The sequence below is a fragment of the Castor canadensis genome, chromosome 1 (genome assembly GCF_047511655.1).
Source record: "Castor canadensis chromosome 1, mCasCan1.hap1v2, whole genome shotgun sequence".
Lineage (NCBI taxonomy): Eukaryota > Metazoa > Chordata > Mammalia > Rodentia > Castoridae > Castor > Castor canadensis.
The window spans coordinates 144,343,582-144,363,832 of NC_133386.1; the positions used below are offsets into that span (position 1 = coordinate 144,343,582).

At 38.4% G+C, this 20,251-nt stretch overlaps 1 protein-coding gene across 2 annotated transcripts in view; it reads right to left on the reverse strand.

Moving 5' to 3' along the window:
- Positions 1-19,965, reverse strand: part of LOC109696306 (interferon-induced very large GTPase 1-like) — a 48,724-nt gene extending 28,759 nt beyond the window's left edge. Inside the window, exons 1-2 of one of the 2 annotated variants that reach the window (XR_012451073.1) lie at positions 19,843-19,965; positions 17,536-17,623 (exon numbers count right to left, since the gene is read on the reverse strand). The gene's annotated coding sequence lies outside the window, so the exon portion shown is untranslated. Of the gene's footprint in view, positions 1-17,535; positions 17,624-19,842 lie in introns of those variants that run through there. The other variant, XM_074084846.1, reaches the window with a different exon arrangement.
- Between the last annotated feature and the right edge of the window lie 286 nt (positions 19,966-20,251).

The following is a 20,251-nucleotide window of genomic DNA, read 5'->3' on the forward strand; positions in this document are numbered from 1 at the left end:
TCAGAATTAATAGACACAATAGACCAAATGGACTTAACAGACATCTATAGAGCATTTCATTCATCTACTCCACAATATACATTCTTCTTGGCAGGTCATGACACTTTCTCCAAAATAGATCATATTTTAGGACACAAAGCAAATCTTAGCAAATGTAAGAATGTTGAAATAACTTTCTGTATGCTATTAGACAATATTTGAATAAAACTAGAACTCAACAGTAAAAGAAAGAACAGAAAATATTCAAACACATGGATATTGAACAACCAGTGGGTTACTGAAAAAATAAGGGGGGATATAAAAAAGTTCTTAGAATATAATGAAAATGAATGCACAACCTACTGAAAACTTTCAGATACAGCAAAGGCAGTTCTGGGAGGAAAGTTTAAAGCTTTGAGTATATAATAAAGAGAAAAAATAAATACCCTAAACTGACTACTGGTGGTTCATGCCTGTAATCTTTGCTGCTTGAGAGGCTGAGATTGGTAGGATCAGCCTGGAAAAATAGTTTGCATGACCCTATCTACAAAATAAACCAGAGGATAATGGACTGGAGGTGTGGATCAAGCAGTAGACTGCCTGCCTTGCAAGCATGAAGCTGAGTTCAAACCCCAGTTCCACCAAAAGCAAACTAACACCAAACAAAAACAAATACCCTAATTATTCACTTTAAGCTCTTAGAAAAACAGAATGAGCCAAACCTGAAACTAGCAGAATGAAAGATATAGCAAAATTCAATCAATCTAACCCAAAACATGAAAGCATTTGATGTCCCCACTCCAGAGGAATTAATACAGAAACCTTAAAGTGACAGAGGTCAACATGAAAAGGGGAACAGGAACCAGTGTAAAGACCAGTTAGAGATGAATCAACCTGGGTTGTAACACATTTGCACATGAAAGCAATGCTAGGAATCTCTCTGTATAGCTGTCCTTATCTAACTAGCAAAAACGCTATGTCTTTCTTATTATTGCATATTTCTACTCTTTAACAGAACTGGAGAAAAGTGCAGAACAGGTTCTGCCTAAAAGTGGGGGGAGAGAATGGGGGCAGGAGCAGGAGGGAGAAATAACCCAAACAATGTATGCACATGTGAATAAATGAATAATAATATAAAAAAAGAAATTTATGAAATAGAGACCACCCAAAAAAAACAGCTATACAAAGAATCAAATGAAACAAAAACTTGGGAAAGATAGATGAGATTCATGAACCCTTAGCCTGTCTTAGTAAAAGGAAGAGGGAAGACACCCAAATTAAAATTAGAGCTGAAGAAAGGAAGATTGTCACAAGAAATACTAATAAAATATAGAGGGTCATGAGTGAATACTTTGAAAATGTATAATTCAATAAAGTGGAAAGTTTAGAAAAAATGGATATATTTCTAGATTCTTTGGACATGCCAAAATTGAACCAAGAGCATATAAATCACTGTTCTTTTAAGAAATTATGAATAGAAGGAAGGTATCTCAATACAGTAAAGGCAACATATGACAAATTATAGCCAACATTATACTAAATTGGTTAGACTGAAATTAGTTCTTCTAAAGTTAAGAAAGAGAAAAGGCTGTCCATTCCCCACTCTTATTCAGTATAGGACTGGAATTCCTACAAGGCTGTAAGAAAAGAGAAGGAAACAAAAGGGATTCAAATAGGGAAGAAAGAAGCCAAATTATCCCATTTGCAGATGATATTATCTTAAAAGATCATAAAAATGATACCAAAATTAACACTTTCAACAAAGTAGCAGGAAAAAAAACTACATAAATGTAAGTAGTTTTTCTATACACTAAGAATCAATTTATTAAGAAGAAAATCAGGAAAACAATCCCATTGTTTCACTAAGAAAGAAACTGAAGAAGACATCAGAAGTTTGAGAGGCTCCCCCTGCTCATGGCTTGGCAACATTAATATTGTGAAAATGGCCATACTACAGAAAACAATGTATATGTTCAATGCAATCCCCATCAAAATTCCATGGACATTCTTCAAGGAGATAAAAAAAATCCTGAAGTTCATACAGAAGCATAAAAGACTTCAAATAGCCAAAACAACCCTGAGCAAAAAAGGAAATGCTGGAGATATTATAATACCTGACTTCAAACTCTACTACAGAGCCATAGCAATAAAAATAGCATGGTACTGGCTCAAAAACAGACATAAAGAACAAAGGAGCCAAATAGAAGAAGTTCCTAGGATCTAATGAAAATGAAAACACAAAAACAGAGCCTATGGGATACAGCAAAGGCAGTTGCTAAGAGGAAATTTGTAGCCATGAACAACTACATGAAAAAAAGGACAAGTCTCAACCTAATGGTGCTCCTCAAGCCAAACCCAAAATTAGCAGATGGAAAGAAATAAAAATTAGGGCAGGGTTAATGAAATAGCGAGCAAAAATTATACAAGGAATCAATGAAACAAAAATTAGGTTCTTCAAAAAGATAAGTACATTTGATAAGCCCTTAGCCAATCTAGCTAGAAAGAAGAGGGAAAAGGCCCAAATTAGTAAAATTGGAGACGAAAAAGGGGATATCACTATAAATACCAATGATATCTAGAGGTTCTTGAGGGAGTACTTTGAAAACCAATATCCAAATAAACTGGAAAATCTAGAAGAGATGGATACATTTCTAGATGCATTTTCACCTGCCAATATTGAACCAAGAAGATATAATCCACTTAAATGGATCTATAACAATGAGTTTGAAATAGTAATAAAGAATCTACCAACAAAGAAAAGCCCAGGTCTGATGGATTCACTGCTGAATTCTACCACATATTTAAAGAGAAACTAATACCAATACTCTTCACACTTTTTCCATGAAATAGAAAAGAAAGAATACTATCAAACTCTTTCTAAGAGAACATTATTACATTTATTTCAAAATCAAAGAAGGACGTAACAACAAAAAAATATAATTACAGACCAGTCTCCTTAATGAACACAGATGCCAAAATTCTCAATAAAATACTTGGAAACCAAATTCAGCAGCACATTCAAAAGACCACACGGCATGGTAAAGTTGATTTCATTCCAGATGCAAGTATGGTTCAATGCAAATAAATTTTACACAGCATATAAATGGAATCAAGGACAAAAATCACAGGATTATCTTAATTGATACAGCAAAAGCCTTTGAAAAATTCAGCATCCTTTGGTGATAAAAAGCTCTGAAAAAACTAGGAATAGAAGAAAAATACTTCAATATAATATAATATGCTGATAAAACTACAGCATACATCATACTAAATGGGGAAAAACTACAATCATTTTCTCTAAAGTCAGGAACCAAACAAGGTTGTCCACTCTCTCCACTCTTATTCAACATAGTACTGGAATTCCTAGTCAAAGCAATAAAGCAAGGAAAGGAATAAAAGGGATTCAAATAGGGAAAGAGGAAGTCAAATTATTCCTGTTTGCAGATGATATGATTGTATATGTAAAAGATCCTAAAGATTCCACCCAAAACCCCTAGATTTGTTAAATGCTCTTGGCAACTTAGCAGAATTTAAATCAACATATAAAAATTGGTAGCTCTTTGATATATCAACAGTAAACAGACTATTAGACTATGAGCACATGATAAAAGCGAGAGCACACAAGGGAGGGGTGAGGATAGGTAAGACACCTAAAAAAATTAGCTAGCATTTGTTGCCCTTAATGCAGAGAAACTAAAGCAGATAACTTAAATGCAACTGAGGCCAATAGGAAAAGGGGAACAGGAACTAGAGAAAAGGTTAGATCAAAAAGAATTAACCTAGAAGGTAACACTCACGCACAGGAAATCAATGTGAGTCAATGCCCTGTATAGCTATCCTTATCTCAACCAGAAAAAACCCTTGTCCCTTCCTGTTATTGCTTATACTCTCTACAACAAAATTAGAGATAAGGACAAAATAGTTTCTGCTGGGTATTGAGGGTGTGGGGGGGGAGAGGGAGGGGGTGGAGTGGGTGGTAAGGGAGGGGGTGGGGGCAGGGGGGAGAAATGAACCAAGCCTTGTATGCACATATGAATAATAAAAGAAAAAAAATAAATTAGAAGTATTCTGGAAAAAAAATAATTGTGATTACTTAAGAAAATAATAAAATATTGTTTATTCCAATTAAAAAAAAAGAAATCAGGAAAACAATTCCATTCACAATAGTCTCAAAAAATATCTAGGTATAAGCTGGGCACTGGTTGCTCACACTTATAATCCTAGCTACTCAGGAGGCAGAGATCAAGAGGATCTGTGGTTCGAAACCAGCCCAGGCAAATAGTTCATGTGAGTCTATCTTGAAAAAAATCCATCACTAAAATGGGCTGGAGGAATAGCTCAATTGGTAGAGCACAGCACCTGCCTAGCAAGTGGGAGGCTCTGAGTTCAAACCCTAGTGCTGAAAAAAAAAAAGGTATAAACTTAACCAAAGAGGTGAATGACTCCTACAATAAAAACTATAAAACCTTGAAGAAAGAACTTGAAGAATGTACCAGAAGGTTGAAAGATATCTCATATTCATGAATTGGCAGAATAAATATCACAAAAATAGCTATAATACCAAAAGCTATCTATAGATTCAATGCAATGTCCATCAAAATTCCAATGTCATTCTTGGCAGAAATAGAAAAATCAATCCTACAATTCATATGCAAGCATAAAAGACCCTGAACAGCAAAAGTAATCTAGAATAAAAAGGGCAACACTGGAGGTATCACAATACCAGACTTCAAATTATACTAGAGTCTTGGTAACAGAATAGAAGACCTAGAAATAAAACCGCACAGCTATAGCCATCTGAGTTTTGACAAAGGAACAAAAAATATACACTGGAGAAAAGATAGCCTCTTCAACAAATGGTGCTGGGAAAACTGTTTATCTACCTATAGAAGACTGAATCTAGACTCCCTATCTCTGACTCTATACAAAAATCAACTCCTGATGGATCGAACATCTTAACGTAAGACCTACAACTTTGCAAAAAATTGGGAAAATTTTGGAAGATATAGGCATAAGTATTTTCTGAGTAGGACTCTAATTGACCAGGAAATAAGATTAAGCAAGAATTGATAAGTAGGACTGCATGAAATTAAAGAGCTTCTGTAAAAAAAACAGAGTTTCTATATACAAAAAGAAACAATCACCAGAATCAAGAGACAACCCACAAAATGAGAGAAAATCTATGCTACATATCCAACAGATAAAGGGGAAGTATCCAGAATGTAGAAATAGCTGAAAAACCTATTCCAATAACAAATAATCCAATTAATAAATTGAAAAATTGAAGACAATTCTCAGAAGAAGCACAAATAGCTAATAAATACAAGAAGAAATATTTAGCATCCTTAACCATAAAAGTAATGCAGATAATAACTACAGTATGGTTCCATCTCATCAGAGTCAGACTGGTAATTATCAAACAACAACAAATGTTGGTGAGGATGTGGGGGAAAACCAACTCACCATACACTCTTGGTGAGAATGTAAACTGGTACAACCACTATAGAAATCAGTATGGATGTTCCTCAAAAAAACTAAAAATAGACCTATTATATGACCCCACCATACCATTCTTGAGCACATATCTGAAGTAGTGTAAATCAGTATTTAAGAGAGATATCTGTAATGCCCATGTTTATTGCAGCTCTGTTCACAATAGCTAAACTATGGAATCAGCCACAGTGTCCAAGAACTGATGAATGAGTAAAGAAAAAAATATATATATACACCATGGAATATTACTTCAGCCATAAGAAAAAATGAAATTATGTCATTTTTAGGAAAATGGATGAAACTGGGCTTTATATTGAGTGAGCTATGTGGAGCTCAAAAAGCCAAATATCTCATGTTGTCACTCATTTGTGGAATTTAGACCTAAAGTGATGATGATGATGACAGTAATAACAATGAGATATGAATGTGAAACGAGGAATTAGGTCAGGGAGAGGGGGGGAAAGGAAAGTATATTGAGGGGTGAAGAGGATCAAAGTTGCCCCCCTCCACACACATGAAGACAGCATCATGAAACCCTCCAAACACTGTTTGAAAAAGGTACAATGATCTGGAGGAGTGGCTCATGAAGTAGAGCACCTGCCTAGCAGGTGTGAAGCCCTGAGTTCAAAGCCCAGGGGCACCAAGAAAAAAAAGAAAGAAAAAGGGTGCAATGGGAATATAATGGAGAGAATGAAATTGTTCAAGTATATTATGCACATGTATAGAATTATGACAATGAAACTGCTTTGTATTATTAATTATGGTAATTAAAATATGATCAAACTATTAAAAAAAGAAATTAAAAAAGAGGAAATGATCTCCAATCAGGAACCTACCATTGTAACTTAAAGCACTAGAAATGGGCTGCAAGTATAGTTCAGTCTTAAGAATGCTTGCTTAGGGACTGGTGGAATAGCTCAAGAGATGAGAGCACCTGCCTAGTGTGAGGCCAGGAGTTCAAAACCTGGAGCCACCAAAAAAAAAAAAAAAAAAGAATGCTTACTTAGCATGCATGATGCCCTGGGATTGATCCCCATCACTGCAACAAGGCAAAACAAAACAAAACAAGAAACACAACTAAATCTAATGACTATGGAAGGAAGAAAATGAATCAATGAATAGAAAAACAATGAGAAAATCATTAATTATCAAAATCAATGATAATCATTACTTATCAAAAATTAGAGTTTTGGTTAGACAACAAACTGACAAATGCTGAGGAGATTCAAATTACTAAAATGAGATATAAAAGTAGAAATTAGTATAGAAATTACGACTATAAAACCAAAGAAGGAGGGCTGGCAGAGTGGCTCAAGTAGTAGAACACCTGTCTGACAAGTATTTAGTTCAAACCTCAGTACCACCCAAAAGAAAAAGAAAAAAAATCAAGAATTAAAAGCAAAGAAGGATGCAAGAGAATATTGTGTAAATATGCAATCCAATAAATTAGGCAACTATGAACATTGAGGAGGCCTGCTCTTTTTAATGCTGTATAATGAAATTCCAGAATCATATATCAAAAAATGCAAGTGTTCTCAATGAAAAACCTCTAGCAGAATGGAAACTTAGAAAAACAGAGGGGAGGAGTTCTCATCTCTCCCTTACACTTACAAATTCTTGTCCAATTTGAAATATGTCTAATAAGAACAGTAATGACTCTGGGCATATCTCAAGTGGCAGTGCGCCTGCATTGCAAGCTCAAAAACCTGAGTCAAACCCCAGTTTTACCCAAAAAAAGGAACATTAACAATGAATATAATTATTATTATTATTTTCTAACCTTTGAATAGTTATAATTCCTAACATCTTTGGCCTCTGACAATAAAATTTCTTCTTGGAAGTGTTATTCAAACAAATGATACTTGCAAGGGTCTTCAACTTCAGAAATTGTTGTCATGCCAAATGGAAGTAATGTTTAACTTTACACATAAGCCTGAAATTCTGAGAGCCTGTCTTACTTGACATTTTATTACATATATATTAACTTTAGAATTGCTATAGCTGCATTCTTAGATGGCACTAATCCTGTAAGAATATCAATCTAGAAGTCTATTATTGACATTTCTTCTTAAAACACATAGAAGAGCAAACAAATGGCTCTGACTCTGCTAGCATTTGTGTTTACTAAAGGATTTGAGGGCTTTAAAATATTAAGTTGATGGAAAGACAGGGAAAGAGATAGAGATCCAGATATTGCAAAAATATGCTCACATACAGAGGGCATGTGTGTGCCTTTGTTTTCTTACTCTCAGAGCAAGAGCAGATGGGAATTTTAATGAAGGTGCTATGGAAGTGAGTTGTCTTTTTTCTTGTAAGTCTCTGACTTTATTATGCTTCTGGGTCTACCTTCTATTCATCTTACCATGCTATGTTAATCAAATACAAAATACAAAATCAAATACAAAAGGTTGGTATTGTCAGGTGAAAGGAAATCAAGAGAGCTATTTTCTAGATCAGAGACAAGGAAAATGTGAGCTTTGATTTAGATGAGCAATTACAGATACCCTCTATCACCCATAATTTATGTTTAGTTGGCAGGGGAGTCTTGTGGCTCAGGAGATTAAGATATTGTACCTTGTCTTCTCAGGACCTGGAATTCATTTGGTGTTTCCATCTGTTTCTAGGTGGCAGAGGCAAAATTGCTGAGATAATTTTTGGTTAAGACTGGTCAAAGCAACAAGGAATCTGGCAAATGCAGCAAGAAAAACACCAAGAAAAGAGACAAGGGAGAGCAGGGCCAGTCCCTTCACTGCCCAAGCTCACAGCTGACTAAACTTCCTAGTGGATCTACATAACATCCTTTCCCTCTCCTTCTCCAGGGAGGTCCTATGTTTTCCTTTGTAAAACTTTGTAAAGCTGCATGCCACAGCTGCTGCCAGGGATTCTATTCTGGCAGGTTAACTTTCAGAGGTAGCTTTCAGACTGCAATCTTCTAATTCTTCTGCCATGAGTTAAAAACAAATATTCCATGCTGCTCTAACATGGAAATTGACTTTCATAATTTTGGCACAGACTGAGGTAAAAAGAAGATGCTGTATCTCTTTTCTACTAATGTTTTATCAAGTCTTGTGCTTTATTTTGTTTTGTTTCTCCAAAAAGAAAGATTCTTTCCTATAGGAGTATTATGATTTGAATAAGAAACATTCCTCTATAGACTCATATGCCAAAAACTGGCTGCATTATTTTGGGAGTTGGTGGAAACTTTGGAAGGAAGGGCCTAGCTGGAAGAAGTAGGTTACTGGGCCTACTTCATCTCTTTGCTCCGCTTCCCATCTGTCATGAGGTAGAGAAGCTCCTCTGCCATATGTTCTGTCACCATGATATTCAAGTGCATGGGGCCAAACAACCATGGACTGGAACATTTGAAACTATGAACAAAATAAATCTTTCCTCGTTTAAGTTGTTCTCTCAGGTATTTTGGTTGCAACAATGAGAAAAGTCAGTAATACAAGAAGATATTGAGGTTGTGATCAAAAGAGACCTCTTCTCTCTTTAAAATCCCACAGCCTTTGACTGGCCACCAAATAGGTAAGAAGGCAAAAGAGTACCATGCAAGTTGCAGTGTATTTTTCCTTCTAAGGCTTCTATTGAGCTAGGATTCTCAGAGCTGTTACTTTAAGAGATCAGGGCATATAGGGAGGAGGACAGAATCTTCAATCTAATTGTCTCTACTGGATCACCTGGTTCATATTTGGACAAATGTTATTCTGGTTCTAGTAACTAGGGAGTTAGTGGGGTTCTTTGTTCACTACCAGACTTCACTCTGCATTGAGTAAGCTCTGTTAGATGCCATCTAAAGAGTGAAATGTATCTGAAGACATTCTTTAAGGTGATCTTTCCTGAGGGAAGTTGGTGGCCCTTTGACATGTTTCCAAGGATAATTATTCTCCATAAATGATTTGAGAGCATCATTTTGTACCCTAAAGGACACAAGTATATAAAGTTTCTGCATACAATGAGATACTTGTTCTTATGTGTCAAGCTTATTTAGCTGAGGGCACCAATTTGATCAGCAAGCAAAATGAAACAAGTAAGATTTTATATTGACCAGAGAAAGATCAATTAGAAATTAACTCACACATTTAGCCCTTCTTAATGACTTGAGTGTCTAGGCATTATGGAGCCTACTGAGATGATTTTTACTGAAATATAATACAAGGCATTTCTAGGTAATGCTAGAACACATTTTAGTATTCTTCCCAGAAGGTAGCTACCTTTGCAATTAAGGAATGTACCAGGAACTCCTTTACCTTGGCTAGAGTGTTTGGGAGGAAATTCTTTGCAATCACATAAAAAGCTGACTTTGTCAGTTCCAAGAAGGATGTAAGGAGTCACAAAATTAGTTCCTTATTCAATATTGTACTTTTTTTTTTCACTGACCTATGGTCTAAGAAAAATATACATAAATTAGTGTGTACACATAAGCACTTGTTTGGATATTTTCTAAAGATAATAAGCCATTCTTTATAGCTTTACATGCTTCAAGGCTTTTGCTGGGATTGTGTAAAAGAGGATGAAGTTGGGATACAAGTGAAAGGGAGCTGGAACAGGAGGAGCAAAAATGTCCCTTAGTTGTCAATGCTACTGTTACCTATGAAGAAGGACTTGTGTACTAAAGGTAAATACTTACCCATTCCTTTAAGTGCCAGAAAAATTTAGAAAATGATTTAGACAGTAGTTTTACCTGTACTTTGTGGTAGAGATTTGATCTTTATGGAGATAGATTCAGAGCAGGCAAGGAATTATTTTAAAAAAGCAAAAATGTAGCAAAGTCATAAATTTGTTAAAGATTATACGTCCTCATTTTTATGTCTTGATTCAACTAGCTTGAGTATTAGACATTAGACCTGGTTTTAAGCCAAGTTAAGAGTTAAAAGTATGAGTTAATATTTCAATGCAGTTGTTCTTCAATTTTAGATAGTTCTAGGAAGTTTGCATAATAATCATCTGAGAACATTTAAAAAACATGTGGATTCCTAATCCCACCCACAGAGATTCTAATAAAAGAGGTCTAGTTATTCAGAAATTATAATTTTTAGAAACATCTCAAATTTGATTTGATAAATGCTGCCAAGTAGTCAATCACATTTTGACAAAACACTATTTTTTTTTTTGGCCAAGAATATAAAATATTTTGTATAGAAAAATAAACAAAAATATTCAACTTCATAAGCAATCAGAAAAAATAGTTATTTTTCAATATATTGAAATGACAAAAGTTAAAAACTTGGTAATGATGCTGGAGACACTGTGAGGAAATGTTCAGTCATTGTTGATGAAGCAGAAATAGATACAGCTTTTTTCGGGACAATTTGGCAGTTACATTAATATTTAAAATATGTCTGCTTTTGATATAACTACTCTAACTGCAGACATGTAGTCTAAAGAAATAGCCACAAAAATGTAATGAAGAAGTTGCTAAAAAATTAGAAAACATTATTGTACAGAGAGACAGGTAGTGGAATACAGGCAGATAGCAAAAGATGGCAGCCTCCATATGGCTGACAGGGTGCCGGTGATGCAAGGGCTTCTTCTTCCCAGCATGCCCTGGGTCTGGCAGGGCCCCTGCACTTACATGCAGTGCTTACTGGTGGGGAATCCAATCAAGGACAGGGAAAGATCACATGAACAGAGGGTGATGGAATCCTGGGCAAATTGAAATGGAGAACATATCCCATACCACCTGGGGGAGGAGAGAGAGAATCTTTGAGGAGGGAAATCCTCCAGGACATTAGCAGACTACAGATTTCCAGGTTCCCTAATCTTTGGAGGAGTTACTTTTACTATGTTTCCCCAATAAAAATCCTTTCACTTTTTGTTCCCCCAATAAAACTTCACTAAACTCTCTCACTTTTCCTGCCTCTTAATTCTTTATCTGGTGGAGAAAAATAACCTGTACACCTAGATGGTAACAGTGCATAAATGCAGAAAATATTGAATTAGAATATGCCATTTTCTAGCATGCAATATTCTGCGGTTGATAGATAATGGCTCTAGTGTGGACATAAGACACACTGAAGAACAAGGATATGATGACCTGTGCTCTGGTTTACCTTCACAGAGTGAAAGCTCATGTATGTGCAATGTGACCTGTGTGTGTGTGTGTGTGTTTGTGAGCATGTGTGCGTGGGAAGCAGTTTGTAAAGTACACGCTAAGCTGTCATGGTTTCTTCTGCAGGGGCAATTGGATAAAACACAATTCTAAGGACACATTTTTAGTGGAGAAAATGTGGTAGTGTTGTAGCAGTTCCATACCCGTAAATCAGCCCCATGACATGTTAGGAATGAGGAAGCCCTTTCAACCTGGGAGAAGGGGAGGAACCAGCTTGGCCAGAGGACCAGGAGGTATAGGAGGCCCCCATGCACCAAGAATGGACTTATAGGATTCCACTGTGAACTGTTCTTTAGATTAGGGTGGAAACCATATACATATATACATATCCCCCCACTCCAATGGGGTCTGCTTTCCAGACCCTTCTGTGCATCTCTCCACTCAGCCTTTCTCTATCCATAAACTTTCTTTCCTGCCTGTAACTCTGGTACTCCAACCTCTTATTCTTAAGAGTGTTCTGAGAGCAAGAACCCATTAATGTATCCATGGGTTCCCCCATGACATCTCATGCCTGTGACATCTTGGTGACCCAGATGGCATCCTCTCCTCTCCAGGCTGGTATTGGCTGTGCCTAACTGAAGACAGTCTGCCTGGGAAGTGACCATGATTGTCCAACACTCATATGGATTCTTTCTACTGGGAGAGCCCCCCTGTTGTGGAGTAGTCAAAAGCAGAACTCTCTGGTCACCTTCTCCTTCTGTTGGTAGGAAGGTTTCTCTTGAAAGCACAGGGGAAATTTCTCAAGCCCACTAAGGCTTCTGGCAGAATCCAGCACATCCCTCCTCAGAGTGCAATAGTCCTGGGGTTCATATAGAACTGCCTTACTGCCACTTGGGTGAGTCTGAACCCCTCTGACTGCCCCCACAACACTGGGTGACCTTCTTCAGGGACATATGGGAGGACACCATGCCTTCATTTAGTAGGGAGATAATAAAACATCTTTGCCCTCAGGAGGTTCCCTACCCTTTTTGTTCCCCACTTTTCCTTGGATGACGTATGCCCCCTCAGCTGAGTACCAATTTCTGGGGTTTTTAGCAACATCTCACCAAGCACTGTCCTACCTTATACCCCCACTTCCCCATCTTTACCCTTCAGGACTGCCCCAGGGAATGTACTTACACTGTTGTTATGGCACATGCCACTTGAGTTTTCTCCCATGGCTGCCCCAAGAGTGCATGGAAAATCATATTTTCCCAAAACACACCCTTTCCTTGCAGTCTTCTCCAGAAGATGTGACTGACCCCAGGCTCACCCAACACCCCCCTGCCCTACTGTTCCCTTATGTCTCTCAATTGAGCCCTTCCTCTGGCAAGTTCTCTTTAAGCTGTATGCCTTCAGTAATTATAGACATTATAAATACTTGGGCTTTAAGGCTGTCAGGGTCACATGTGGTTGGAGCCATGCTGGTGGGGTGACCACAACCCAGAATGCCCTTTCAGCTTCTTCCTTGATCTTGGTCACAGCCAGCAGAAGGGACAAAACAGAGGGGAGAGGATGCTCTTCCCAGGGAGGGATTTCCTTATTGGGATGCCATTAAATAGGAATACTCCCTCCATTGTAGACCACATGTTCTTTTTCCAGATGATAACTTCCTTCTCTCAAGTTCCAGAGGGGTCTCCCTTTGCATAGCTGCTAAAACATTGGAAGGACATCCTGAAAATCTTTGCAGAAAGGCTTTGATTTTCTATTATACTCAGTCCTGGCCCCAATATCCCCTTGGAGATCAGGAAAATGGCCTAAGGGTGGGACTCTTAACTAAAATACAATTCTCCAGTTAGACTTGTTTTGCAAAATGGCAGACAAATGGACAGAAATCCCTTATGTGCAGCTGTTCTTTTTCCTTAAAGAACATTTTCAATGGATGAAACAGTGTAAGGGAGGTACTCAAACCCTGACCATGGTTTGTAGAAACACACCTAAAGAAAGGGATACCTGTAAGACACCCCCAACTACCCCTAAGGGAGCCACTTCCTCCTTTCTACCAAAGGGTAGTGAGGAGAGTGGCCACCCAACCTCCACAGCTCCTTTGTCTCCTTATTCAGTGGCCATCAGCTGCTACCCCCTCCAGCTAGTTCCCGGGGAAGGGGCAGCTACCCAGAAAGAATCCATGTCCCCTTCAGATTAAGTGAATTTAAGGAAATTAAACAGAACTTGGGCAGCTTTACCAATGACCCAGACTGGTATATTCAAACCTTTATTACTATTATCCCAACTTTTGAACTGGCTTGGAAAGATGTCATGCTGTTTCTAGATCAAAGCCTCACTTCCCTGGAGTGGCAAAGAGTCCTTGATCAGGCCACACAGGCAGGCAATGATTATCACCTACAAAAGTCCTCTGTTAAGCTTGCACCCCTAGAAGGGGAAGCTGAGGATCCTGGAGTCCTGACTGGGGCCCACATGTTTCCCAGGACAGATCCCAGATAGGATCCCCTAAGTGAGGCTGATGAATAAACTAGACACTATTTCATTCACCTCACCATTGAAGGTTTAAAAAGGGCTAGAGTCAAATCCTTAATTGTTCCCAGGTTACTGCTGTCCAACAAGGATCTGATGAATCTCCCATGGCCTTCTTACAGCATCTAAAAAGAGGCCATAACAAAACACACCACAGTGGATCCTGAGTTGCAGGCTGGGGAGGTCTTCCTAAAAGACAAGTTCCTTACCAAATCAGCCCCAGACATTCATAGAAAATTTCAAAAGCTGGTGACCAAGGGTGACAAAATGTTAGATCAGCTGGTATAGATGGCTACTTCTGTATTCTATAATTGGGACCTTACTAGAAAGAGAGAAAAAGACAGACGGCACCATAACCTAATGATGGTGCTTAGAGAATTCCCCTCTTGACGGGGACCAAATGCCAGGACTTGCTACCATTGTGGACAGGAGGGAAACTTCAAATGGGAGTGTCCATGAAGGGGGCAGCCTGGGAGATACCCCTGGCCCCCTCTGGGACCCTGGCCTCTCTGTAAGGGCAACCACTGGAAGTCACACTGTCCCCATCTCCACTCGGAGAAGAGGCCAGATGGCTCCACTGAATGCTTTGTCCTGGGGCCTCTTGTCCAGGCTCCAGTTCTTGTCATCCAGATTGAGGAGCACAGGGTAGTCCTGATGGTTGAGAAGCACAAGGTCATCTTCCTTTTGGATAGTGGAGCCCACTTCTCTGTCATTCTTTTCTCTCCAGGGCCCAGGTCTAACAACAAAGTCAGTGTTTGGAGCATATTGGGCCAGTTCTTAGAATGATATTTTACCCAGTCTTTGGCATGCTCTTGGGGAAACCTCCACTCCTGCCACTCATTTCTACTAGTCCCCTATCCCCTTGTTGGGAAGGGACCTCCTGTCCAAACTTAAAGTCCAAAAACTTCTCCTCCCTCCACCCCTGGGAAAGTATTTCTGCATGCCCCTAATTGAGGAATATTGGGAGGGCAAGGACAGCCCTTCCTGTTTGGGTTTACCTAAAAGATCACCTCCATTCTGCCTGGAGGCCCCAGTCCTCAGGGAAGGTGGAACAGGCCAATGGGTTACTCAAGTGCCACCTAGCCAAACTGGCCCAGGAAACACATCTTCCCTGGCCCAAACTCTTGCCCTTGGCCCTCTTCCACCTCAGGAACATCCCAGGCAAGTTGGGTATCACCCCTTTTGAGTCACTTTATGGCCATCCGTTTCTCACTAATGACCTGATTCTGGATGGTGAAGCAGCCAGACTTACCTACCATATCACCCGACTAACTAAGATCCAACAAATCCTAACTGAGTTACACTAAGGCATCTCTCATGCCCCCCTCTTCTTCTACTCCACCCTTTTGTCCTGATGATTTGGTGCTCTTTAAAATTCCTCATGTATCCAGAGAGCCTTTGGAGCCTCTATGGAGGGGCCATACCCTATGTTTCTTTCTATCACAACAGGAGTCCAAGTGGCTGGACTGGAATCTTGGATTCACATCTCCAGAGCAAGCACTGGATTTCCCCTCCTGACACAACCACCACTAAACCTACTCCTGAGGAGGCTCACTACTCATGAGAGCCCATCTTGAATCTTAAGAAGGATTCCCTGATAATAGAGAAGGGGTGGGGGTATCTACTTAACAAAATGGGAAAAAGTAGGGAAAGAGTAGCACTGCTTACTGACAGGCAGGAAGTGGGAGCAGGGGGCTCAGAATGGTGGTTCTTGACTTGAATGTATTTATGCTTTCTGAGCTGGGGGAATTCCAGCTTAAGACCTTACCTGGTTGTACGGTCATGTCACCTAGCAACCCATAATCATTTTGTTAAGCTTTCAAGCCTGGAGACAATGAGTTCAGAGTGGGTTTATTACTCAAAACATGAACATATGAGGCTAATTATTACTCAAAGCATGAAGACAAAGGGACTAGCATGAACTTGTTATTATTTAAACATAGAGACAATGTTGTGACATTTTGGGCACTCCCCTCCGGTTAAGAATACATTCACCAAGCAAGTGTCCACACCCATTCAAGGAAATTGTAACTCACTTAAGATCTGAAAGAATGGAGTTATGGGAAGAATTCTTGCTGGTCTTAGTGATTTTTCTGTTTTACTGCCTGGTTCTGTTTTAATTCCTGAAACTGGCTTAAAATTTTTAATTTTAATTTTCCATTCACCTTATCTATTTATTCTGCTTCAGTAAGACAGAAAAAAATGAAACAAAACATGAAATCATGGATACACATAAAACAAAATGGCAGAAATAAGCCAAGAATTATATTTCTAGGTACATGCCAAATGTACATATATGCCTCAAGACATCCACCAGAATGTTCACAGTAGTACTATTCATCAAGTTTACAAGCCTGGAACAACCTAACTGTCCATCCATCTCCAAGTGTAAATACATTGTAGCATATTCATACAATGAAATTCTATACAACATGAAAACAAATATCACAGCTATATCCAATAACATAGATTAATCTCACTGTGTTGTGAGAAAGAAGCCAAATACAAAAGCCAAATACAGAAGCCAAATACAAAAGAATATATATTGTATGTTTCCACATAAATAGGCTCCAAAGAGAGTCATTTCTCTTTCCATCACCCCCCACAATTAGACACACATATTCATAATTTTATACCTAACTTAACACACAATTATTGATCTCACGATAAGTGCTAAGCACTTTGCTAGACAATGTGGTTGGAGAAGTAAATAAGAAAAGGTCTAAGAGGGTTGTATGAACCTATAATCTAGCAGTTTAGGGAGGAGGCCAGGGGAGAAGGAAAATTTTAAATCAAGCTCCTCCCATCAAAGGTGACCTCACCTTGTAATTCTAGAGGATATAGAAACCATCTGGTCAGACCCTTCTCACATTCAAATATTTTTACCTTCAAATTTAAGATTTGTCTTCCTCCCTCTGGTCCCCTGGGAAGAAGTGTTCCTAACTTCTGCAATACTCTCTGTCGTCTAATTCCTGGTCCTACTTACCTCCCATTGTTTTTTACATCTTGAGCATCTTTCTCGGTTGCTTCATTTTGGACCAGAAAACATGCTGAAGCCTTCCCATTTGTTTAAATACAGATTGGATCCTGACTAGTCTATAAGTTTTTGTCATCCTTATATTGTTTTGTTACCAGCATCCTCAAAGAAGTATTTGAAATAAGCATAACTGTCCCGATAAAAAATTTGTTGATGAAATGAATTGTGGAATGCATCCCATTTACTTCTCATTAACTAGTCTTACTTCTGTCCTCATCTTTTCCTTAAAAAGTCCTTTTTTTTTTTTTTGTGGTACTGGGGCTTGAACTCAGGGCCTTCACCTTGAGCCACTCAACCAGCCCTATTGTTGTGAAGGTTTCTCAAGATAGGGTCTCGCGGAACTATTTAACCAGGCTGGCTTTGAACAACAATCCTCCTAATCTCTGCCTCCTGAGCAGTCAGGATTACGGGCATGAGCCACCAACACCCAGCCTAAAAAAGTTCTTGATAAGCCTGATACTCACATTCAAATTACCCAATCAGGAGTCTCCTATCCATCCTTGGAAACTTGCTTTCCTTTTTCGTACCTGATGTGCCTTTAAACAAACCTGATCATTCAAATAACACGAATTAGAGATTTAGGAAAGATATGCTAAATATCACACAATTTATCCCACACATATTTATTTAGGGCTTTCCTACATATTTATACTTACTGTTGGCTTTCATTGTACTGAGAAATGTTCTAGATGCTATGGGTTGTTTGATCAACAAGACAAATTGGATTTCAACTCTTGGTGAGTTTACAAAAATAAGTTTGGAGAAGCAGACCATGAACTTGTAAACACATAAATAAGCAAAATAATTTTTTAATACTTTAATTGTTAAGAAAGGAATAAGCAGGGAGTGTTACACAAAGTAGCTTAAGGCTACTTTATTTATTTTGGCAGAACTGGGGTGTTTGAACTGAAGGCCTTGTGTTTGCTAGGCTGTACCATTTGAGCCACATATTCAGTACTTTTTTCCTCAGGTTACTTTTTAGATAGGGTCTCATGCCTGCCTGGGCTAGCCTTAGACTTTGATCTTCCTATCTATGTCTCTCCTCATAGCTGGAATTACAGAATATACCACCATGCCTTGCTTGTTTATTGAGATGTGGTTTTACTAACTTTTTGCCTGAGCTGGCCTTGAACTGTGATCCTCCCAATCTCTGCTTTCCTAGTAGCTGGGGTTACACATGTGAACCACTGTGCCCTTCTTGAGGCTATCTTAAATTGTGTGGTTAGAGAATATATGTTTGAAGAGTTGTAATGATGATTTAGACTCTTCTTGCCTTTTCTAGTTTCTATTAAATTTAAATTGCCTTTTAGTCTTTGTCTGCTATCTGAAATATTATTGTTCCTTTGGATTTGCAACTGCTTTTTGGATGTGTTGAATTAACTAGGTAGGATGGCTTATTCACATTGCATTTAAATAAAATAATATTTAAATTATTTACTTTCTTTGTCAAAAAAAATTGGAAGTCTATTATTTGATTTATAATACAATCAAAATTACTTGGCCCTAGTGCTCAAGACCCCTCATAATCTGGCAACAGTCAACCACTATAGTACTTTTCATAACCACTCTTTTTCTTTTATTACCACCTAGCTCACACTTTCTTCCTTAGATACCACACTCTGCCACCTTCCGTTCACCTGAGGTGTTTTTTCATACTGCGTATTATACTACATGAGCCCTTCCCTACCTTGTTTGCCTGGGGCTCAGTACTACTGGGTTCAAGTTTCTCTTTATTTGTGAAGCCTTCCATTAATCTTCCAGGTCAAGTGAAGGGCTCTTTTTTCTGTGCTCAAAACAATAGTACCTGCTACACACACGTGATACATATAACAATGTTAAACTTTACCAAGCCCTTGGTTCCTAGGAAACAGCTATGCTTGAAAAAATCCATTTGTCCTTTTGTGTTTTGAAAACAGGCTTACTGCAAAGAACCTCATACATGTAGACATTACTCATTTCTCCTTTTCATCACTTACAATAGGCTAGACAAAGACCCTTTATATTCCAACTCTTGGCCCCATGGAAAACAAGCTGAACTGTTTTATATTCACAGGTCAATGGAAATAAAGTGCTTGATAACTTGACCAAATATTAGATAAGCCTCTTCCTCCAGACTCTAGGAGTTTGTCCTACCTTCCTCTTAAATCAGCATACAGTCCTCTTTAATACATCCTCTTTAATGACTTTTCCTAAGAATCTGTTGATCTCAGGGAAAACATTCCCTGAGTTCCCATTACCCCCAAACCATGGTTTTTATAGCCTGTTGACTATTCCCCTTAAGAGAAAATCCCTTTCTGTCTGGGCTTTGAGCATTTTTTTTTTTTTTGGCAGTACTGGGGTTTGAAGTCAGGGCCTCACACTTGCTAAGCAGGACCTCTACCATTTGAGCCACTCCACCAGCCCTTTGACTGGCCTTTGAGATGTTTGTAACTCTTATGATTGGATTATTCTCCCTAATGCAATAGACTCCTTCTCCTTGTTGCAATTATCATTATGGATAAAGTCTTCTAATTCTGGATTTGTGTTTCCACTTTGTAACTCAAATCACTAAATTTATAATTGATGACTTAGATTGTGTCATCTCTCTTTTCCTAGATTCATAACCATTTTGGAACCCAATGATAACATCAGAATTAATATTTGTGTTCATCCCCTGTGTCTTTTACTATTTCCTATCACTATTTTCTTTCATTTCTGTTGCTGTTTTTGTTACTAGGTCTGTTGTACCTCTCTGTCTACCCTGTATCCCACCTTCTTGTTCACCTACTTGTCTCCTTGAGGTCAGGTCCTGTTTTCAGGTTGATCCAGAGGGAACTTCATGCACACTAGGCTCCTTCCCCAGGGCTTGTGGGTTGCCAACTCACAGGTTCAGTTCAGGCATTGACTCCTTATGAGAGAGAAGGGCCTGAATTTATCCTCAGAGCAGGAAGTGAAAAATTGGCATTAATTTTATGAAGTTTTATTGCCATATGTTTTATTGTGATACCTGGGTTTAAAAATTACCAAGAAACCTAAATACACTCCTTAAGAACCTCCATAAACCTAACGGATCAAAATCAAATAATGCAAAGTTCAGGCAATAAAGATAGTTTAACAGTGTTTGAGTATAATTTATCATAGTCTTTCTCTAGGGCATTATGGGAACTAAGGATCATACTTCCCTACAAAATGGGCAG